Source organism: Hypanus sabinus, chromosome 10, assembly GCF_030144855.1.
Source record: "Hypanus sabinus isolate sHypSab1 chromosome 10, sHypSab1.hap1, whole genome shotgun sequence".
NCBI lineage: Eukaryota > Metazoa > Chordata > Chondrichthyes > Myliobatiformes > Dasyatidae > Hypanus > Hypanus sabinus.
Window position 1 is genome coordinate 25,590,530 of NC_082715.1, and position 20,526 is coordinate 25,611,055.

General features: G+C 42.0%; 1 protein-coding gene across 6 annotated transcripts in view; it reads right to left on the reverse strand.

The window, feature by feature from the left end:
• The window catches only part of ptprk (protein tyrosine phosphatase receptor type K), a 656,369-nt gene that overhangs the window by 125,883 nt on the left and 509,960 nt on the right, over positions 1 to 20,526 (reverse strand). The gene's annotated exons all lie outside the window — the stretch shown is intronic.

Below are 20,526 nucleotides of genomic sequence, written 5' to 3' on the forward strand. Positions count from 1 at the left end.
TGGCACAGAGGTTGAACCCTCAACTAGAAAGGGGAGGAGGGAGAAGAAGAGAGCGATAGTTTTAGGGGATTCTATAGTTAGGGGGGCAGATAGGAGATTTTGTGGGGCAGATCGGGAGTCTCGGATGGTATGTTGCCTCCCTAGTGCCAGGGTCTGGGACATCTCAGATCGGGTGCAGGCTATTCTTGAGAACGAGGGCATGAACCCAGATGTAGTGGTCCATGTAGGGACCAACGATGTAGGTAAGGTGAGTGAGGGGGTCCTGCTTAGAGAGTTCAGGGAGTTAGGAGTGAAGCTGAAAGGCAGGACCTCCAGGGTGACAATCTCGGGATTGCTACCTGTGCCACGTGCGAGTGAGGCGAAGAATAGAATGATTATGCACATTAATACGAGGCTGAGAGCATGGTGCAGGAAGGAAGGGTTCAGGTTTTTGGATAATTGGTCTTTGTTCCAGGGACATTGGGATCTGTTTCGAAGGGACGGTCTACATCTGAACCGGAGGGGTACTAACATTCTTGCAGGAGTGTTTGCCAGTGCTGCTCGGGGGGGTTTAAACTAGATGTGCAGGGGGCAGGGATCCAGATCCAGAGGGTTGGTCAGAAGGAGCATGGGGTTAAAAGTGTAGAAGGTTTGGGTGATCTTGAGAAGGTCATCAAAATTCAGGGTGCAATTAGCCCGATGGAAGTTCAAGGAGCTGGGTTAGGTACAGTAGACAGTGTTTTAAGCAAAGAGAGGAGGAATGGGCTAAGAATTCTATACTTGAATGCGCATAGTGTCAGAAATAAGACAGATGAAGCTCAGATGAAAATGGGGAACTATGATATTGTTGGGATAACGGAGACATGGGTGCAAGGGGATCAGGCCTGGGAATTGAGTGTACCAGGGTATATGTGCTATCGTAGAGACAGAAATATGGGAAGAGGGGGTGGGGTGGCCCTGTTGGTGAGGAATGAGATTCAGTCTTTAGCAAGAGGTGACTTGGGAACAGGGGAAGTAGAGTCTGTGTGGATTGAGCTGAGGAACAGTAAGGGTAAAAAGACCCTAATGGGTGTTGTGTACAGGCCCCCAAACAGTAGCGTGGATATTGGGTACAAGTTGATTAGGGAGTTAACATTGGCATGTGCTAAAGGTAATGTAGTCGTTATGGGAGATTTCAACATGCAGGTGAACTGGGAGAATCAGGTAGGTGCTGGACACCAGGATAGGAAGTTTGTGGAGTGTCTAAGGGATGTATTTTTGGAACAGCTTGTGCTTGAGCCAACCAGGAACGAGGCTATTTTGGACTTGGTGATGTGTAATGAACAGGAATTGATAAGTGATCTTGAAGTAAAGGAGCCATTAGGAAGTAGTGATCATAACATGATAAGTTTTTATCTACAATTTGAGAGGGATAAGGGCAGATCAGAGGTGTCAGTGTTGCAATTAAATAAAGGAGACTACGGAGCCATGAGGGAAGAGCTGGCCAAAGTTAAATGGGCGGATGCCCTGGCAGGAAAGACAGTGGATCAGCAGTGGCAGATATTCTTGGGCATAATACAAAAGATGCAAAAGCAGTTCATTCCAATGAGAAGGAAGGATTCAAAGAGGGGGAAAGGGCCACAGTGGTTGACAAAGGAAGTCAGAGATTGTATAGCATTAAAGAAAAAGAAGTATGACAGGGCTAAGATGAGTGGGAATACAGATGATTGGGAAAGTTTTAAGGAGCAGCAGATCTTAACTAAAAAAGCAATAGGGAGAGAAAAAATCAGGTATGAGCTCAGTCTAGCCAGGAATATAAAAGGGGATAGCAAAAGCTTTTTTAGCTATGTGAAGAGAAAGAAGATAGTTAAGAACAATGTTGGCCCCTTGAAGAATGAATTGAGAGAAATTGTTATGGGAAACAGGGAAATGGCAACAGAATTTAATGCGTACTTTAGATCTGTCTTCACCAGGGAGGACACAAGCAATCTCCCAGATGTATGGATGGGCCAGGGTCATAAGATATCAGAGGAATTGAGACAGATTGACATTAGGAAAGAAACTGTGATGAGTAGACTGGTAGGACTGAAGGCTAATAAATCCCCGGGTCCAGATAGTCTGCATCCGAGGGTTCTAAAAGAGGTGGCTCAGGAAATTGCGGATGCATTGGTAATCATTTTCCAATGTTCCTTAGATTCAGGATCAGTTCCTGAAGGTTGGAGAGTGGCTAATGTTATCCCACTTTTCAAGAAGGGAGGGAAGGAGAAAACGGAGAACTATTGCCCTGTTAGCCTAACGTCAGTCGTGGGGAAGATGCTTGAGTCCATTATTAAGGATGAAATAGTGGCACATCTAGATGGCAGAAATAGGATTAGGCCGAGCCAGCATGGATTTACCAAGGGCAAATCATGCTTGACTAATCTGTTGGAGTTTAATGAGGGTGTAACAAGGATGTTAGACAAGGGTAAGCCAGTGGATGTTGTATACCTAGATTTTCAGAAGGCATTCGATAAGGTGCCACATAGGAGATTGGTGAGTAAAATCAGAGCTCACGGCATTGGGGGCAGGGTTTCAACATGGATAGAAAACTGGTTGGCAGATAGAAAGCAAAGGGTAGCAGTGAATGGGTGTTTCTCGGACTGGCTGGAGGTGACTAGTGGGGTACCACAGGGCTCTGTATTGGGACCACAGCTCTTTACGATTTATGTCAATGATTTAGATGAGGGCATTGAAAACTATATCAGCAAGTTTGCTGACGATACTAAACTGGGTGGCAGTGTGACATGCGAAGAGGACATTAGGAGAATACAGGGAGACTTGGATAGGCTGGGTGAGTGGGCAGATACTTGGCAGATGTCATTCAATATGAATAAATGTGAAGTTATCCACTTTGGAAGCAGGAACAAGAGGGCAGAGTATTGTCTGAACGGTGTAGAGTTAGGTAAGGGAGAAATGCAAAGAGACCTAGGAGTCCTAGTTCACCAGTCAATGAAGGTGAATGAGCAAGTGCAACAGGCAGTGAAGAGGGCAAATGGAATGTTAGCCTTTGTTACAAGGGGAATTGAATACAAGAGCAAGGATGTCCTTTTGCATTTATACAGGGCCCTGGTGAGACCACACCTGGAATATTGTGTACAGTTTTGGTCTCCAGGTTTAAGGAAGGACATTCTGGCAGTTGAGGAAGTGCAGCGTAGATTCACTAGGTTGATTCCTGGGATGGCAGGGCTGTCTTACGCAGAGAGATTGGAGAGATTGGGCTTGTACACGCTGGAATTGAGGAGATTGAGAGGGGATCTGATTGAAACGTTTAAGATAATTAAAGGATTTGATAGGATTGAGGCAGGAAATATGTTCCAGATGTTGGGAGAGTCCAGTACCAGAAGGCATGGATTGAAAATAAGAGGTCAGTTATTTAAAACAGAGTTGAGGAAGAGCTTCTTCTCCCAGAGAGTTGTGCAGGTGTGGAATGCACTACCTCGGAAGACGGTGGAGGCCAATTCTCTGGATGCTTTCAAGAAGGAGCTAGATAGATATCTGATGGATAGGGGAATCAAGGGGTATGGGGACAAGGCAGGGACTGGGTATTGATAGTGAATGATCAGCCATGATCTCAGAATGGCGGTGCAGACTCAAGGGGCCGAATGGTCTACTTCTGCACCTATTGTCTATTGTCTATCTCTACTTGCAACTTGCAATCCTAACTATACACTTTGTTTCCCATGTTTGTCAGCCAGACAGATGCTGAACAATGTCCTGATGTAGGCTGAATCATTCTGCCTGTGGTCAGCCATTCCTAAAGAAATATTTGTTTTGTCATTTCCACATAAGTTAGTTCCAAAACTGTGCTGAGAAATTTAACTCTCTGATCATATGCCAGGGCTTAATAGGGGACAAAGTTCCAACTCCAGCTTCACCCTGTCAGACGTTATTGGGAATACGTTACCTGAGAACTTTGAGTCACCAAGGTGGAGCTGAGCAGTGAAACTGGCTCTCCGTATCTGGTTGAGGTTCGTGTGAGTAAGTTGAGCCACAATCAACAAACTGGTTTCAGTATACTTTGAGATAAACTTTACCATTTTAGTCACCTATCAGTTCTGCTATTTCACCTCATCAAAGGTCCTTGTGGCTCACTGGACAGGTTTTAAGGTCACAGTGAAGTCTTCCAGACAGTGGTGGGCCCTTGGAATATACTGCCTGAGAAAGTGGTACAAGCAAGATTTGCACTCGATAAGCACTTGCAGAGAGGCTCAGTTCACACTTGGGATAGTTGTGTGAGGCTCTTGCTCTAACTCTGTGATCTTGAATATCAACTGTTGTTAATATTCAAGTTAGACATACTCGGTTTCATTTCTGAACCACCATCCTGGATTGAATCATGCTTCCTCTATCTCACTTTTTTGGAATCGGTGACACTGGTGGTATTAAGAACAAGGTGGTGCATTGAAAAAAAAAACAAGATTTTAAAAAAGATATCCCTGTTTGTTTCTTCCACAGGCTTTCAATGTCCCTATCTTAGGCTATTTTCTACCACAAATCCAATCCCCTTGATCACCTTGGGCTCTGCCATTCAGGATACCTTTGTGATTTGCATACATTCTTAATCCATTAAAGGTCTCAGGCAGGACACATTGGGATGGTTGTGTGAGGCTCTTTCATCAATTCAATATTCTCTCATTTTGTTAATACCATTTCGGCAACTGTTGCTAGACATACTCTGAACCACCCGCCTGGATTAAATGATGCTTCTTCTAACTCACTTGTTTGGACTTCCTGAAGCTGATTTAGTAAGAGCCAATGATACCCCATCAACTTTCATTGTTCTCAGATTGTAGACCCAATTTATCCTTCCCTAGACTCCCTACACATGTTGAGAAAAAGCCACTTTGTCCTTCAAAATGATTGCAATGTTAAAATGATTTCAACTGAGACTTCAAACCACTTGGTGCAGATCCGACATTTATGATTGAGATCATAAGCAGGGAAACACTTAAACAGAAAAACTGAGCTGATTCAGCATTGATACTCACTCACTGGATATTGGCAGCTCATTTATCAAATACTCCACAGTAAAAATTATGCTAAGCATCAATGATAAATAAACTGAATCTAAATTTTGATTGAAGTGTTCTCATTGCTTGAAATTTGTCATGAAATCTAAGTATTCGACTTGTTATAAATTAATCTAACAGTTCAGTAATCTTAGTGATATAGCAGCCAAAAAACATCCTTTGAATGCTACATTGTTCAAATTTAGACTTTAATTTTTATGGATTTTTGAATTATTCAGTCAATTTTATAGGCATCCTGTGATACTGTTTGCTTTAGTACATTTACCGTACTTAAGAGGAACTGCCAAAAACGGAGTGAACTGACCTGAATGAATAATGAATAATTTCAAGGACTCTTTATGCTACTACATTTTTAGGTAGCATGAACTTTATATCAATTCTGCAACATTTACAATCGCATAATTTGGATTGCTTGATTCATATGTTGCCAAATCAAAACATGCTTAGATTTGTTAAAATACACAGGCTGCTTTTTATAATGGCTTCTCCCCACTTCTAGACTCTGGAGAGCCATCATTATCTGTGATCAAAAGGAGGAAGGCAGACAACTGTTCCAACATCAATGCTGGCCTTGAGTCACCCACTAAGAAACAACCAAGATCCAATTTATTCTTGCTGCTATGTGTAGAGCCATTTTACAGATGGTTTCAAAGGTTTCAATGCTCATCGTATAATTTTCTTTTCTACTTAGTCAGTGATTTTTTGATCTCTATTTCCTTCATTGCAAGAGTGTCTCAGGAACATCCAAGCAATTATGTAAAAATAGGGGTAGAATTTTACAGTACACAATGGTCACAAATGGGTGAAAATATTGAGAATATTTTATATAATATTTATATCTAAACAGATATTCAAGTTCTACAGGGCTCAAAGAACAAGCCAGAAGTACTTAGATGGCTTAATAAAAGATTTAAATGTAAGTTCTATATTTGTTGCAGAAACCATGTAAAATTACCCGATCCAAATGATCAAATTACCAAATCACACTCACAGATAATGATCCCAATGAAGTATTTGAGTCATAGAAATGTACAGCACATAAACAGGCCCTTTGGCTCATCTAGTCCATGCTGAAACCATTTAAACTGCCTACTCCCATATTATAAGAACTCAAACATTATTTCCACATTTGGTTTAGCTTGCTGTTTGACACCATCTGTGAACTTCACGGTAATCTGTGGCCCATTTTCAGAAGATAAGAATTTCTGAGTATTAAGTTCTACTGGCGTATTACTGTATTTTTGTTCTTCCACTCTGATTTATGGTTATCGCAAGTACCTTTGGGTCTGGAGGTTAAAGTGGAGCAGCAAGGAAGTTGAGAGTAAGCTGCTGACAGAATAAAGAGGAGAATCATATTGAAGGCAACATTAACAGTAGCCCTGCTCTCAATGAATTCTCATTGAGTAATGAAAGGGGTATATGGATTGTCCAGGGAAAGGGTAGCACCTCTGGTGAAGGGGCTTATTTTATCTTTTCTGGGGCAGCTCATTCACCTTTGGTCCCCACTGGACATTCATCTCTGACCTGTGGCTCCAAGCAGCTGTTTGCATCCAACAGCAGCCACACCCCAGTACACCACTTCAACAAGCAGGCTAAACCAGGTGAGGATACTGGCTGCCTCGTACTCTAGTGAGATAGGGACTTGCCTGTCCTAGCATACAAAGCCAGCTTTAGCGGACGAGGCAGTTGAGATATGCAGTGAGATCCAACGGCTAGAAAGGTGGTTCTGCAACACGCTGTGGAGAGTGAAGAGCATGACAAGGCACAGAAGGCATCATGGTCATCCACTGCAACCAAGGAAGACCCCAGTTTGTGATGCTTGTTCGTACCACTGGAGTTTGAGGGAGTGGAAACGCCCCAGTGCAACAGCTTTTCCATTTTAAAAACTCTCCTACGCAGGTTTCCTGTCACTGTCAGACATGATGGACAACCAACCAAAATGGAAGGGATGAAGAAGCCACATCACCTACTGCAGTCAAAACTTGAGCTTCAGAGAGCCATGACATCATGACTGAGTCTGGCTGTGGACGTTTAAGTTACCGTGACTTAACCTTTAATGCAGTGAGCTCCTTCCAGAATACAGCAGCTGGGATCAGTGCTATCTTAGCACTAATATTAGAGAAATCACCAAGTTTCTCTCTGCAAGGAGAAACACCCCAAGATCTTTCCACTTGAAAAGTGAATCACAGCAAGACAGCTGTCTAAGTATCTGGCTTCCAATGGCTGCAAATTTTCCACACCGCTTATTTTCCACTGCCATCTTGGCATTTTCTGAACAATCTCTACTACCATTGATTACGACTCCAAGTTGAGAATCACACAAGTCTATTCCCAGTTACTTGGCTGAGTCACAATTCACTTGCTGTGCACCATGTCTCTTGTACACCTTTAATTGGAGACTTTATGGAAAGCGATGAGCAAGGACTATGGCCATCACAGGTGGCCCACCTGAAGCCACTGTTAACCCTTGAGGGCTCAGCTGTACAGGGCTGCCACTTAGCAGGCATCATGGCAACGTGATCAGGCTGGCCTTGTAGCATCCACAAGAGTACAACAGGAGTGAGACTTGCTCCACACAATATATTAACTGAGCTAAAGATGGCGCCAAAGGTTTTTGCAGACCTGGGTGACTTCTTCCAGTTCATCTGCAAAAGTTTAATTTCTTCTCTTCTCATGTCTCTTTATTCCTTTTCAAGGAGGTTGGGGTCCTGTCAGAATCCATCATCTACAGTTACACTCAAACTACAGAGGATTCTACAGAGGATTCTACAGAGGAAACACACACACAAAATGCTGGAGGAACTCAAGATGATGAAGGGTCTTGGCCTGCTGAGTTCCTCCAGCACTTTGTGTGTGTTGCTTGGATTTCCAGCATCTGCAGATTTTTTCGAGTTTTTATTCTTCACAGCAGTGGGTTCTCACTCTCAGAACACGAAGAGCGGCCTGGCGTTTTTGTATTTCCAGGTATGCCTTGAAAGGCATGTACCTTTGGGGTGCATCCCTGTGAGCGAACCGATTCCTCACCGACGTTGCTGACTGAATCGTTGTGGGAGGATAAAAATCAGGACAGCAGTGCATGCTGCTGTCGAAAGAAGGCCCCTACACCCTCTCTTGATGGTGAGTGAGAGTCTGCTGGTCCTCGAGTTGGAGATCTCGAATAAGTGACACTGCAGATTGCAACATCAGTGAGCTGTTGGTTTTCCCTCTCACCTGTTACAGGAACTACATCTCTCTCTCCCTTGCAAGTGACAGAGGGAACCTGTCTTGAGATGCCTTGGGATGGACAGTGGTCTTTGAAAGACTCTGTTGCTTGCATGGTGGGTGGTGGGGTTTGACACTTCTGCTGAAGCAAGGGGTGAGGTTTGATGATTTTGCTGCCGCTTGTGTGTGGGAGGGGAGCGGGAGGACTTTGGGGTTCTAATGTGCTTCTGTCATTAATACTTCGGGCGTTTTCTCGGCTTCGTGGACGTCTGCAAAAAGTAAGTGTGGAGGAAGGGTCATTAAAAGGATTAATGAACTAAGGATTAATGAATTAAGTAGCTAATGGGGATTTTTCTATTTGAACTTTGTAACCCAATGTCCTAAGTTTAGATCTACAGCAAACAGTCTTTCATAATCAGGATGCTGCACTGAGTGCAGAAAAGAGGAACATGTGACTAAGTTACTGTCTGTTCTATGGTTAAAAATGCCTAGTGCTCTGGAGGTACCCATTTGCTCCTGGTTGTTTACAATGGTGCTAGAAAGTTTGTGAACACTGTAGAATTTTGTCTATCACTGCATAAATATGACCTAAAAAGCAATCAGATCTTCACAAAGGCCCTGAAACTAGATAAAAAGAACCCAACTAAATAAATAATACAAAAAAGTATGCTAGTACATTTATTTATTGAGAGGTATTATCCAACTTTACATGTATTTGTTGGAAAAAGTATGTGAACCTTCGTTTTCAGCAAAACAAACAAGAGAAAATCTGCAGATGCTGGAAATCTGAGCAACACACACAAAATGCTCGAGGAGCTCAGCAGGCCAGGCGGCATCTAGATCCCTGCTGAAGGGTTTCAGCCCGAAACATCAACTGCACTTTTTCCCATAGAAGCTTCCTGGCCTGCTGAGTTCCTCTAGCTTTTTATGTTTGTTGCTTTTTCAGTAACTGGTGTGATCTCCCAGCAATAACTTCAACCAAATGTTTCCAATAACTGTTGCTCAGTCCTGCACATCTGCTAGGAAGTAGTTTAGGCCATTCTGCCTTACAAAACTGCTTCAACTCTGGGATGTCAGTGGGCTTCCTTGCATGAACTGCTTGCTTCAGGTCCTTCCACAATATTTCTATAGGGTTAAGGTCAGGACTTTGACTCAGCCATTCCAAAACACAAATTTTCTTTCTTTTAAACCACTGTGTTATTGATTTACCATCTAACATATAAACATATAACAATTACAGCATGGAAACAGGCCATCTCAGCCCTCCTAGTCCGTGCCGAACTCTTAATCTCACCTAGTCCCACCTACCCACACTCAACTCATAACCCTCCACTCCTTTCCTGTCCATATACCTATCCAATTTTACCTTAAATGACACAACTGAACTGGCCTCTACTACTTCTACAGGAAGCTCATTCCACCTTTGCCTTTCAGATCATTGTCTGGTTGCATTATCCAACTTCTATTAAGCTTCAGGTGACGGACTGCTACCCTGACATTCTCCTGTAAAATGTCTTGATAACATTTTGAACCATAATGCTCCTTCCACTGTGCTTCCCAGTTGGGATGAGGTTTTGGTGTTGGTGTGCTGTGCCCTTTTCCCTCCAAACATAGCAATGTGCACTTCTGCCAAAATGTTTAACATTTGTCTCATCTATCCACAGAACACTGTCCCAGAATCATTGCAGAACATCCACGTGGTCTTTTGTAAACTTGAGCTGTGCAACAAAGTTTTTTGAAGAGCAGTGGTTTCCTCCATGGTGTCTTTTCATGAACACCATTCTCGTTTGGTGTTTTTCTTGTTGCGGACACAAGAACAGAGATTTTAGCAAGCTCCAGAGATTTCTGCAGGTCTTTTTGCTGTTACCCTTGGGTTTCTTTTTCACTTCCTTCAGCAATGCACGTTGTGCTCTTGGTGTGATCTTTGCAGGTTGCCCACTCCTAAGAACAGTACTCTTGGCCTTGGCGAGTAGGGTAAAGGAAAACCCCAAGGCATTCTTCAGTTATGTGAAGAACAAAAGGATGACAGGAGTAAAGGTAGGACTGATTAGAGATAAAAGTGGAAAGATGTGCCTGGAGGCTGTGGAAGTGAGCGAGGTCCTCAATGAATACTTCTCTTCGGTATTCACCACTGAGAGGGAACTTGATGATGGTGAGGACAATATGAGTGACGTTGATGTTCTGGAGCATGTTGATATTAAGGGAGAGGAGGTGTTGAAGTTGTTAAAATACATTAGGATGGATAAGTCCCCGGGGCCTGACGGAATATTCCTCAGGCTGCTCCACAAGGCAAGGGAAGAGATTGCTGAGCCTCTGGCTACGCTAGGATCTCTATGTCCTTGTTGTCCACGGGAATGGTACCAGAGGATTGGAGGGAGGCGAATGTTGTCTCCTTGTTCAAAAAAGGTAGTAGGGATAGTCCAGGTAATTATAGACCAGTGAGCCTTACGTCTGTGGTGGGAAAGCTGTTGGAAAGGATTCTTAGAGATAGGATTTATGGGCATTTAGAGAATCATGGTCTGATCAGGGACAGTCAGCATGGCTTTGTGAAGGGCAGATCGTGCCGACCAAGCCTGATAGAGTTCTTTGAGGAGGTGACCAGGCATATAGATGAGGGTTGTGCAGTGGATGTGATCTACATGGATTTTAGTAAGGCATTTGACAAGGTTCAACACAGTAGGCTTATTCAGAAAGTCAGAAGGCATGGGATCCAGGGAAGTTTAGCCAGGTGGATTCAGAATTGGCTTGCCTGCAGAAGGCAGAGGGTTATGGTGGAGGGAGCACATTCAGATTGGAGGGTTGTGACTAGTGGACAAGGATCTGTTCTGGGACCTCTACTTCTTGTGATTTTTATTAACGACCTGGATTTCGGGGTAGAAGGGTGGGTTGGCAAGTTTGCAGACGACACAAAGGTTGGTGGTGTTGTAGATAGTGTAGAGGATTGTCGAAGATTGCAAAGAGACATTGATAGAATGTAAAAGTGGGCTGAGCAGTGGCAGATGGAGTTCAACCCGGAGAAGTGTGAGGTGGTTCACTTTGGAAGGGCAAACTCCAAGGCAGAGTACAAAGTAAATGGCAGGATACTTGGTAGTGTGGAGGAGCAGAGGGATCTGGGGGTACATGTCCACAGATCCTTGAAAGTTGCCTCACAGGTAGATAGGGTAGTTAAAAAAGCTTATGGGGTGTTAGCTTTCATAAGTCGAGGGATAGAGTTTAAGAGACGCGATGTAATGATGCAGCTCTATAAAACTCTAGTTAGGCTAGACTTGGAGTACTGTATCCAGTTCTGGTCGCCTCACTATAAGAAGGATGTGGAAGCATTGGAAAGGATACAGAGGAGATTAACCAGGGTGCTGCCTGGTTTAGAGAGTATGGATTATGATCAGAGATTAAGGGAGCTAGGGCTTTACTCTTTGGAGAGAAGGAGGATGAGAGGAGACATGATAGAGGTGTACAAGATATAAGGAGGAATAGACAGAGTGGACAGCCAGCGCCTCTTCCCCAGGGTACCACTGCTCAGTACAAGAGGACATGGCTTTAAGGTAAGAGGAGGGAATTTCAAGGGGGTTATTAGAGGAAGGTTTTTCGCTCAGAGAGTGGTTGGTGTGTGGAATGCACTGCCTCAGTCAGTGGTGAGGCAGACACACTAGTGAAGTTTAAGAGACTACTAGACAGGTATATGTAGGAATTTAAGGTGGGGGGTTATATGGGAGGCAGGGTTTGAGGGTCAGCACAGCATTGTGGGCCAAAGGGCCTCTAATGTGCTGTACTATTCTATGTTATTTGTTAGTACTGAGTTTCCATCATTTGTATACAATTTCTCTTACTGTGGACTAATGGACACTCAGGTCTTTAGAAATGCTTTTGCATCCTCTTCTAGCTTCATGCATCTCCACAATTCTTCTTCTAAAGTCCTCTGAAAGTTGTTTTGACCAAGGCATATTGCACATAAGCAGATCCTGCTTGAGAAAAGCAAGTTTTGTCGGTAACCAGACTTTTTTTTTAATTATAGGGCAGGGCACCTATACAACCCACACCTCCAATCTCATCGCATTAACTGGAACACCTGACTCCAAATAGCCTTTGTAGAAGGAATCACTCCTGACTTTCACACACTTTCCCAAACAAATACATGTAATATTGGATAAATTTTCACAATCAATAAATTAACAAGTATAATGATTTTTGTGCTGTTTATTTAATTTGGTTCTCTTTCTCTAGTTTTGGGACTAATGTGAAAGTCTGATCACATTTTAGGTCATTTTTATGCAGAAAGAGAGAAAATTCTATGGAGTTCATAAACCTTCTAACTGATTATCTTCTTGTGTAACAGAGTACCTTGCATGCCAGTAGTCATGTATATTTGCCTGCTTAGAAGTACAAATACATGCCAAAGTCGGTCTGTAACTGAAAGTGCTGCACATTTCTGCAGGCTCTCCATGATATCAAGTTGAATAAAGGTATTGCCGCTTGAAGTCTGGTCTCTTAAAGCATTTTGCTTCGACAGTAAGGATTTCAGGTTGTATTCTGCATACACTCTCTGAAATTAAATTGAACCACTGAACCAAGTTGGAGGTGGACTGATGACCTGAACTAGTCACTGGTCTTTTAAATGCATGACAACTTTCTTGCAAAGGCTTACTGGAATCTGCAAAAGAGACCTCAGCAGAAAAGGATGTAAATAATTTCACCCTCTGTTCATCAGGTACCTATGCTATCCAATCCCTCAGTACAGCTGATGCCTGATATGAAGCCAGTTTTCTACTTTCCGGTAGTTGAGCTTTTGCATTCTCCTTCAAGGTTAGCATTAGATGGTGTACATTTACAAAAAGGTACATAAACAACATGAATTTCATCCCATTCTGATGAAATATGATACTGGAGTAGCATTACTTTTTCCACTCTGAAAAGAGCAGGGGAAGACGTGGCTGCTGAAAAGTAGCAACAATCCTCATCATCATTATGTGCTGTCTTGTATGATGTAGGTGACCACAGTCTCATGACCATGATTGTTCTTGGCAAATTTTTCTACAGAATTGATTTGCCATTGCCTTCTTCTGGGCAGTGTCTTTACAAGATGTGTAACCCCAACCATTATCAATGCTTTTCAGAGATTTTCTGCCCGGTGTCAATGATCGTATAACCAGGACTTGTGATACGCACCAGCTGCTCATACGACCATCCACCACCTGCTCCCATGGCTTCACATGACCCTTTATTTGGGGGTGCTACACTAAGTAGGTGCTACACTTTGCCTAAGGGTGACCTGCAGGCTAGCTGAGGGAAAGAGTGCTTTACACCTCCTTTGGTAGAGATTTATCTCCACCCCGCCACTCATAAGAGTAGCAGCAGGGAAGTTAAAAATGCAAAACAAAAAGATGTGGGAGAAACCTTTTGCATCTTCAGCACGGTTGCTTCCAGTGGGTACAATTCTTGCCCTGTCAGTAATGATTCGTATATTCATGAGGGAGAGCAGTCGGACAAACTTGGGTTTTTCCTGGAGTGGTGGAGACTGAGGGGAGATCTAAAAGAGGATTACAGTATTCTGAGAGGCATAGATAGAGTAGACAGGGAGTATCTTATTCTCAGAGTTGAAATATCCAATACCGGGGCTGTACATTAAAGATGAGAGGTGGTAAGTTCAAAGGGGATGTGAGAGGCATGCTTTTTTACAGTGAGGAATGGACTGCCAGGGGAAGTTGTACAGGCAGATAGATTAGGCACTTTTAAGACAGAGATGTTTAGATAGGGGTATTAAAGTGAGGGAAATGGAACGATACGGACACTGTGTAGGCAGACGAGATTAGTTTAGCCACCGTCTTAATTTTTCTTTCTGCCATTTGATTACTAATTTAGTTGATCCAGCACAACGTTATGGGCTTGTTTCATGCTATGCCCTATGTTCTATAGTGTGCAGGGTGAAGCAACTTCTTCCAGTAGCAGGTTCTTGAGGATGTTGAGCACATCTCTCTCTCTGCAAGGAAGGAATGTAATTGTGACAGTCAGGTGTGATGTTTGTAAAGTATGTTTGTCTTGACTGATGATCCAGCTGTCAGAGTCAAGTATGAACTTTCAGGAAGGCATGCTGCAAATGTGATCCATGCAGATGAGAAGCAAATATACACAAAGTAGACTATGAAAGACAAATGAGAGGGCAGGACAGATGGAATATTGAGAGTATTTGGCAACTCCGATAAAGTTGAGGAATCTTTTCCAGAATTACCACTACATTCTACATCTCTTATTAAAGATGTCCTAATACGACCTTTTCCCATTTATGTATGCCAAAGAAGTTGCTTGCCAGTATAATGGAGGAAGCGTCAGCAGTCACTGTCTTCAGTTTTCTTTCTGTGGCCCAGTCCATCACGGGTAAAGCCCTCCTCATCACTGAGTATACCTACACGAAGTGTTGTCACAGGAAAGCAGCATCAATCATCAGGGATCTCCACCACCCAGGTCATGCTCTCTTCTCACTGCTGCCATCAGGAAGTTGGTACAGGAGTCTCAGGACTCACACTACTAGGTTCAGGAACAACTATTACTCCTCAACCATTAGGCTCTTGAAGGAAAGCGGGTAACTTCACTTGCCACATCATTGAAATGTTCCCACAACCAATGGATTCACTTTCAAGAACTCTTCATCTCATGTTCTCAATATTTATTGCATATTTATTTATTATTATTATTATTTCCTTCTTGTATTTGCACAGCTGTTGTCCTTTGCTCACTGTTTGAATGTCCAAGTTGGTGCGTTCTTTCACTGATCATATTATGATCATCATTCTATCATAGATTCGTTGAGAATACCCATAAGAAAATGAATCTCAGGGTTGTATATGGTGACATAATAAATTTACTTTAAACTTTTTAACCAAAGTTTCCAAAGCAGCAGCTGAAAACCTGGTGACCTGATGCTGAGAACTGGCTGAACTCTTGGCCTCATCAGATATTCCTCATAAATTTCGATGAGAACACACCTCCTTTTCAGAGGTTCTGGCTGACTCTCCATACTACCAGAGGCACCTGACTTCAACCCACACACACTTGAGCAACATGACTGCTGCAGTGGACAGGTGAAGAGGGAAGACTTCTTCACCTGGTGCTTGAATGTGAGTGGCTCGCTTTGCCTCTGGTTATCCCAATAATGGGTAAAGCCCCACCAGCACATTTGCTAGCAGTATCAGGCTTAACATGAATGACAGAGACTAAAAATCCAAAGCAGTCTACTCAAATAATAAAAGAAAAAGGAAATAATTAAAATTAGAATGTCACAAAGTTAAAGGAAAGCATGCTCACACAATTAACTCAACTCAATTAAACCAAATAAAAGAAAATTAACTTTTAATTACTGTTCTCTCCACCTCCCTTCTGCTGGCATAGGCTGCTCCATGGGCAGATTTCCCAGCCGAAGAGTGAGCAGTGAGAGGAAATCTTCCGACTGCACGGGCTCCTTGAGGAATTGATGACTAACGATAAGATGAAGGAAGACACTGGACTTCATTCTCTAATCTACTGTATAAGCCCTACCTCGAGTTAAAAATCAGCGAATCTAGTGGAAGAGTGCTCTCATTCAAGGGCATCAATTTTACATGACCATTAAAGTGAAAAAAATCATTTGAATCTCAACAAATAAAGGCCTGCAGTACCCTTAGTGTCACATGCAATGCCACAAATTATGAATTAATCTATTTACATTTCTGAGTACACAAAATAAAGTACACCAAATGTGAAGAATGCAGTGTCTTCAATGGAAGATCAATATCTGGCTCATTACTACGTTCTGGCACATTAGTGGATTAAGCCATCCACTTTCTTAGCTAAAGACATCAAGCCAGATAAATGAGGAAAGAAGACTTAAGCATACTGTATTTATGGAGTGGTTTCAACACAAGAAGAATTTTCATATAAAGTAACTCATATATTGCAGTGGGAATAGATTTTGAGAAGGAATTTGCAAGTAGCGATGAGATTTAGAGACAGGGTTGAAAGTTTGAGTAAAATAATTGAAGAATATAACCACTAATAGTGCAGCAACAAAAAAGGAGGGATTTATAGCATCCATACGTGAGTATAATTGAGCATGGACTAGCATATATGAGGCAAAGTAATCTCATAGAAAAATGTGCAAATAATGATAAGAATGTGAATCAGTATGCAGAGTGAAAAAATAGCTAGTGAAGGATTAGGGTAGTATTAATGTGGGACATTGTACAACATACAGTTTGTTTGATAAAGTTCTCAACCCACTGTAATTGCACATGGATAGACTACATTAAGAAAATCACTTGAGGAATCTCAGGAAGAAAGAAAATTGAAGTGTTGCATTATAGGCAAGCTAAGGGTGAAGACAGTCTAAAATAGTTTGATCAATGAAGAGGATTGAGGTTAAATTCAGCTTGCTGCAGTCAACTAGCAGATCATAATGGAGACCACGAATGTAACCAACCGAGATTTTAGTAATAGGTGAATGAAGATGAATTTAGTCTTCCTGTGACTCATTAGTGAGGTTCAAAAATCAACATGAGAAAATAGAGATGAACGTAGCACCGAAAGACATTGCAGGAGAAACTGATCCATTGTGTGAAGAAACTAGCTCTGGTGCATGGACTATGTTAATGAGGAACACCACGTAAAAAGGAGTGAATAACAGATAGAATGCTATCATTTTCTACACAATATTATGTCAGTGCTCTTTCCTAATTGACAGTTGAGATCATGCTTACTGCAGGAGTACAGAAGCAGACTGAATCCCGGATGCCGCCATTCAGCTATTATTTATGTAACAGATTTTCCCCAAGCCATCGGACTACCAATCTACTGCCCTCTGCTGTGCCTATTGTCTTGTTTATTATTTATTGTAATGCCTGCACTGTTCTGTGTACTTTATGCAGTCCTGGCTAGGTCTGTAGTCTAGTGTAGTTTTGTGCTGGTTTATGTAGTTCAGTGTAGTTTTTGTATTGTTCATGTAGCACTATGGTCCTGAAAAACGTCGTCTCGTTTTTACTGTGTCCTGTTCCAGCAGTTATGGTTGAAATGACAATCAAAAGTGGCTTGGCCTGACTTGACTTGAGGAGGAACTTACTACTTCAGAAAGAACGAGCTGTCAAGGATGAATTTAAACCTAACCTTTCACCAGTCTATAGCATGGCCATATTCAGTTGACTTAAAGGGGGCAGTGAATACTTGCAAAAATCCATAACTAGTCCATCATGAAGGGGAAATGTTGGATAATGAGCTGCTGGAACAACTCAGCAGGACAAGCAGCACGTGTAGAGAAATGGGCAGTGAATGTTTCAGATCAATACCCTATATCTAGATTCTGAGAGGAAGAAAATGTCTCTGAAGTGGTCATACCTTGAAGAAAACTTGCAATGGAGTAATAAAGCGAAGATGCAAGAAACTGCAAATGCTGCACACTGACTGTCCATTACCTTCTAGAGAGCTGCCTGACCCAATGACAACCACCAGCACCTTGTAGATGCTCCACATATCAGCTTTCTGTATCTCCAAGAAATGAGATTTGTTTTCTTCAGTGCTTGTTAAAGCAGTTCTCTTTAACAGAACTTTTTGAAGTTGACTTGGCCTGCAGACATGTTCTGATTATAATCAAAATGAGGAAAAGAACTGTTTTACTTTCTTTCTTGCTACATCAGGCAATATACCATCTGCTTTACTAACTTGGATTGGTTTATCATTAGAACCATATAGCAGTGAGCTGCTCTATTTTAGAGGATTGGACAGATTTCTGCCCATCTGTCCCCATGTAACAATATGCCACTTACTGTATATTTTAGATCTGGATAGCTCCAAGCGAAGTTGGATGCAATGCCAAGGTCACGAGCTGTGTATGTGTCGTAGTGTATTCTGTCTCTAGTTAGATGGCAACTGCAGATTACTTCTGTAAGCAGCCATTATCCTGTGCTGTGTTATGAAGCAACTTGCGAAACACATATTCATCTTAAACAGTATTATCAGTAGAAATCATAAATTGTAGTTAAATCCATCCAAGGAGAATTAATGAAAAAAATATTTATTGACATAAGTTAATGTCAGAAATACTTTGTTATATCATGAATACTGCGGGGTTTTGCAACTGTAATTATTTAAAGGCTTCTAATAAAATGATGGAAATTAGCAATCAGATGATTTCCCCTGAGTGATCTAAATCAGCTTTCAATTAATTATTTCATGATAGTGTAAACATTTTGAAGAAATTATTTCAGCACCTTCGCCATAAGTACATAACAATGACCCCTTAATCTCTCCAAATGCATATTGATGTCTAACTTTCCTTTCTGTTCAGTATACATTATCCTATTTTCACAACTTAGAGTAAACATAGTTTTAATTTATATTTTACCATATACTAGCTTGATGTTTATTTTCTTCACAAGCCATGATAGTCCTCTTCATTGTCCACAACACCCCCAACCTTGGCGTCATCTGCAAATTTGCTGATCCAGTTTATCACATTATCATCCAAGTTGTTGATATAGATGACAAGCAACCACGGACCCAGCACTGATCCCTGTGGCACTCCATATGTCACAGCCCCCCCCCCGATCAGAGGGGCAACCATTGATTACCACTCTCTAACTTTGCCCACAAAACCGTGTTTTATGAAGCACTATACATAAACAAAGACTTAAGAACAACCAATGCACAAAAGAAAACAAACTGCGCAAATGAAGTTAATACTGAAAGTGACTGTGTAGGTCATAGAGTCAGTTCAGAGTAGTGGTGAACAAAGTTAGCCACATTAGCTCAGGAGCCTGATGGTTGTAGGGTAATAATTGTTCCTAAACCTGGTGGTGTGGGACCTGTACTTGCTGTTTGATGGTAGTGGTGAGAAGAGGGCATGGCCAGGATGGTGGCAGTCTTAGATGATAATGCACTCCATGTGAATGCATTCAACGGCAGGGACAGCTTTGCCTGTGATGGACTGGGCTGCATCTATCATTTCCTGGAGCCTTTACTGTTCCTGGGCATTGGTGTTTCCATACCAGGTCATGACGTAACCAGCAAACACGAGGAAATTTGCAGATGCTGGAAATTCAAACAACACACACAAAATGCTGCTGGGTTCTCCGCTCTGTATCCCTTTTGCCAGTCACCTTTCCGGCTCTCAGCTCCACCCCACCCCCTCCGGTCTCCTATCATTTTGCATTTCCTCCTCCCCACCCCACCTTCAAATCTCTTACTATCTTTTCTTTCAGTTAGTCCTGACGAAGGGTTTTGGCCCAGAACGTCAACAGTGCTTCTCCCTATAGATGCTACCTGGCCTGCTGCGTTCCACCAGCATTTTGCATGAGGTAACCAGTCAGGATACTCTCAAATGAGTACCTAAGGAAGTTTGTCAAAGATTTTGGTAACATGCCGAATCTACGCAAACTTCTACAAAAGTACACGTATTCTTACGATGATATGTGCTGGTTCCAGAACACACCTCCTGATGTGTTAATGCCAAGGAATTTAAAGTTATGACTCCCTTTGCCTCTGATTTCCTAATGAGGGCTTGCTAATGACTTCTTCCTCCTCTGGTTTGTAATCAGCTCTTTGGTTCTGCTGGTGCTGAGTGAGGTTGTTGCTGTGGCGCCACTCAACCAGATTGTCAATCTCTCTCCGATTTTGGCCAACAAATGTTGGTGTTGTCAGCAAATTTAAATATGACACTGGAGCTGTACTAACCACACAAACATACATCCAGTGTGAGTAGAGCAGGGGTGTAAACACACAGCCCTGTGATACACCTGTGCTGATGGTGATTGTAAAGGAGATGTTGTTGCCAATCCATACTGTACGTCATGTGCATTTCCAGAGTGCTAGATCATGAGTTGCATAAGCACCAAGGATTAATGTAAAAGTTGAAATATCAATTTAAAAAACTCCCCTGTAAATCAAAATACTCGAGTAAAAATTTTATAATACATGCAACATTAAATTAGTTTTTTGGGGGCAATCAGTCTGCTAAGTAATAACAATGATCTGACACATTAAGATATCACTTTTTCAAGGATTAGTTCATAAGATGTCCAAACTGAGATAATTTCTGTTCTTTGTTGGAAAGGCAGTTGCAAATAGCATATAGCCTGCACAGAGATATTAAATCAAAGAAACATACATCTGAGATTTCCACTTTTAAATATATATACAAATAAATCCCTCGGTTGATGCCAGCTTCATGGACAAATGGTGATATTGCTGCCATCCTTACACAAAATTCAGGCTACAAAAATGCTAATAATTTAGATTTTTAAAAAATATTATGGCATAAACTTGACACCAGCAAAGTAAATGA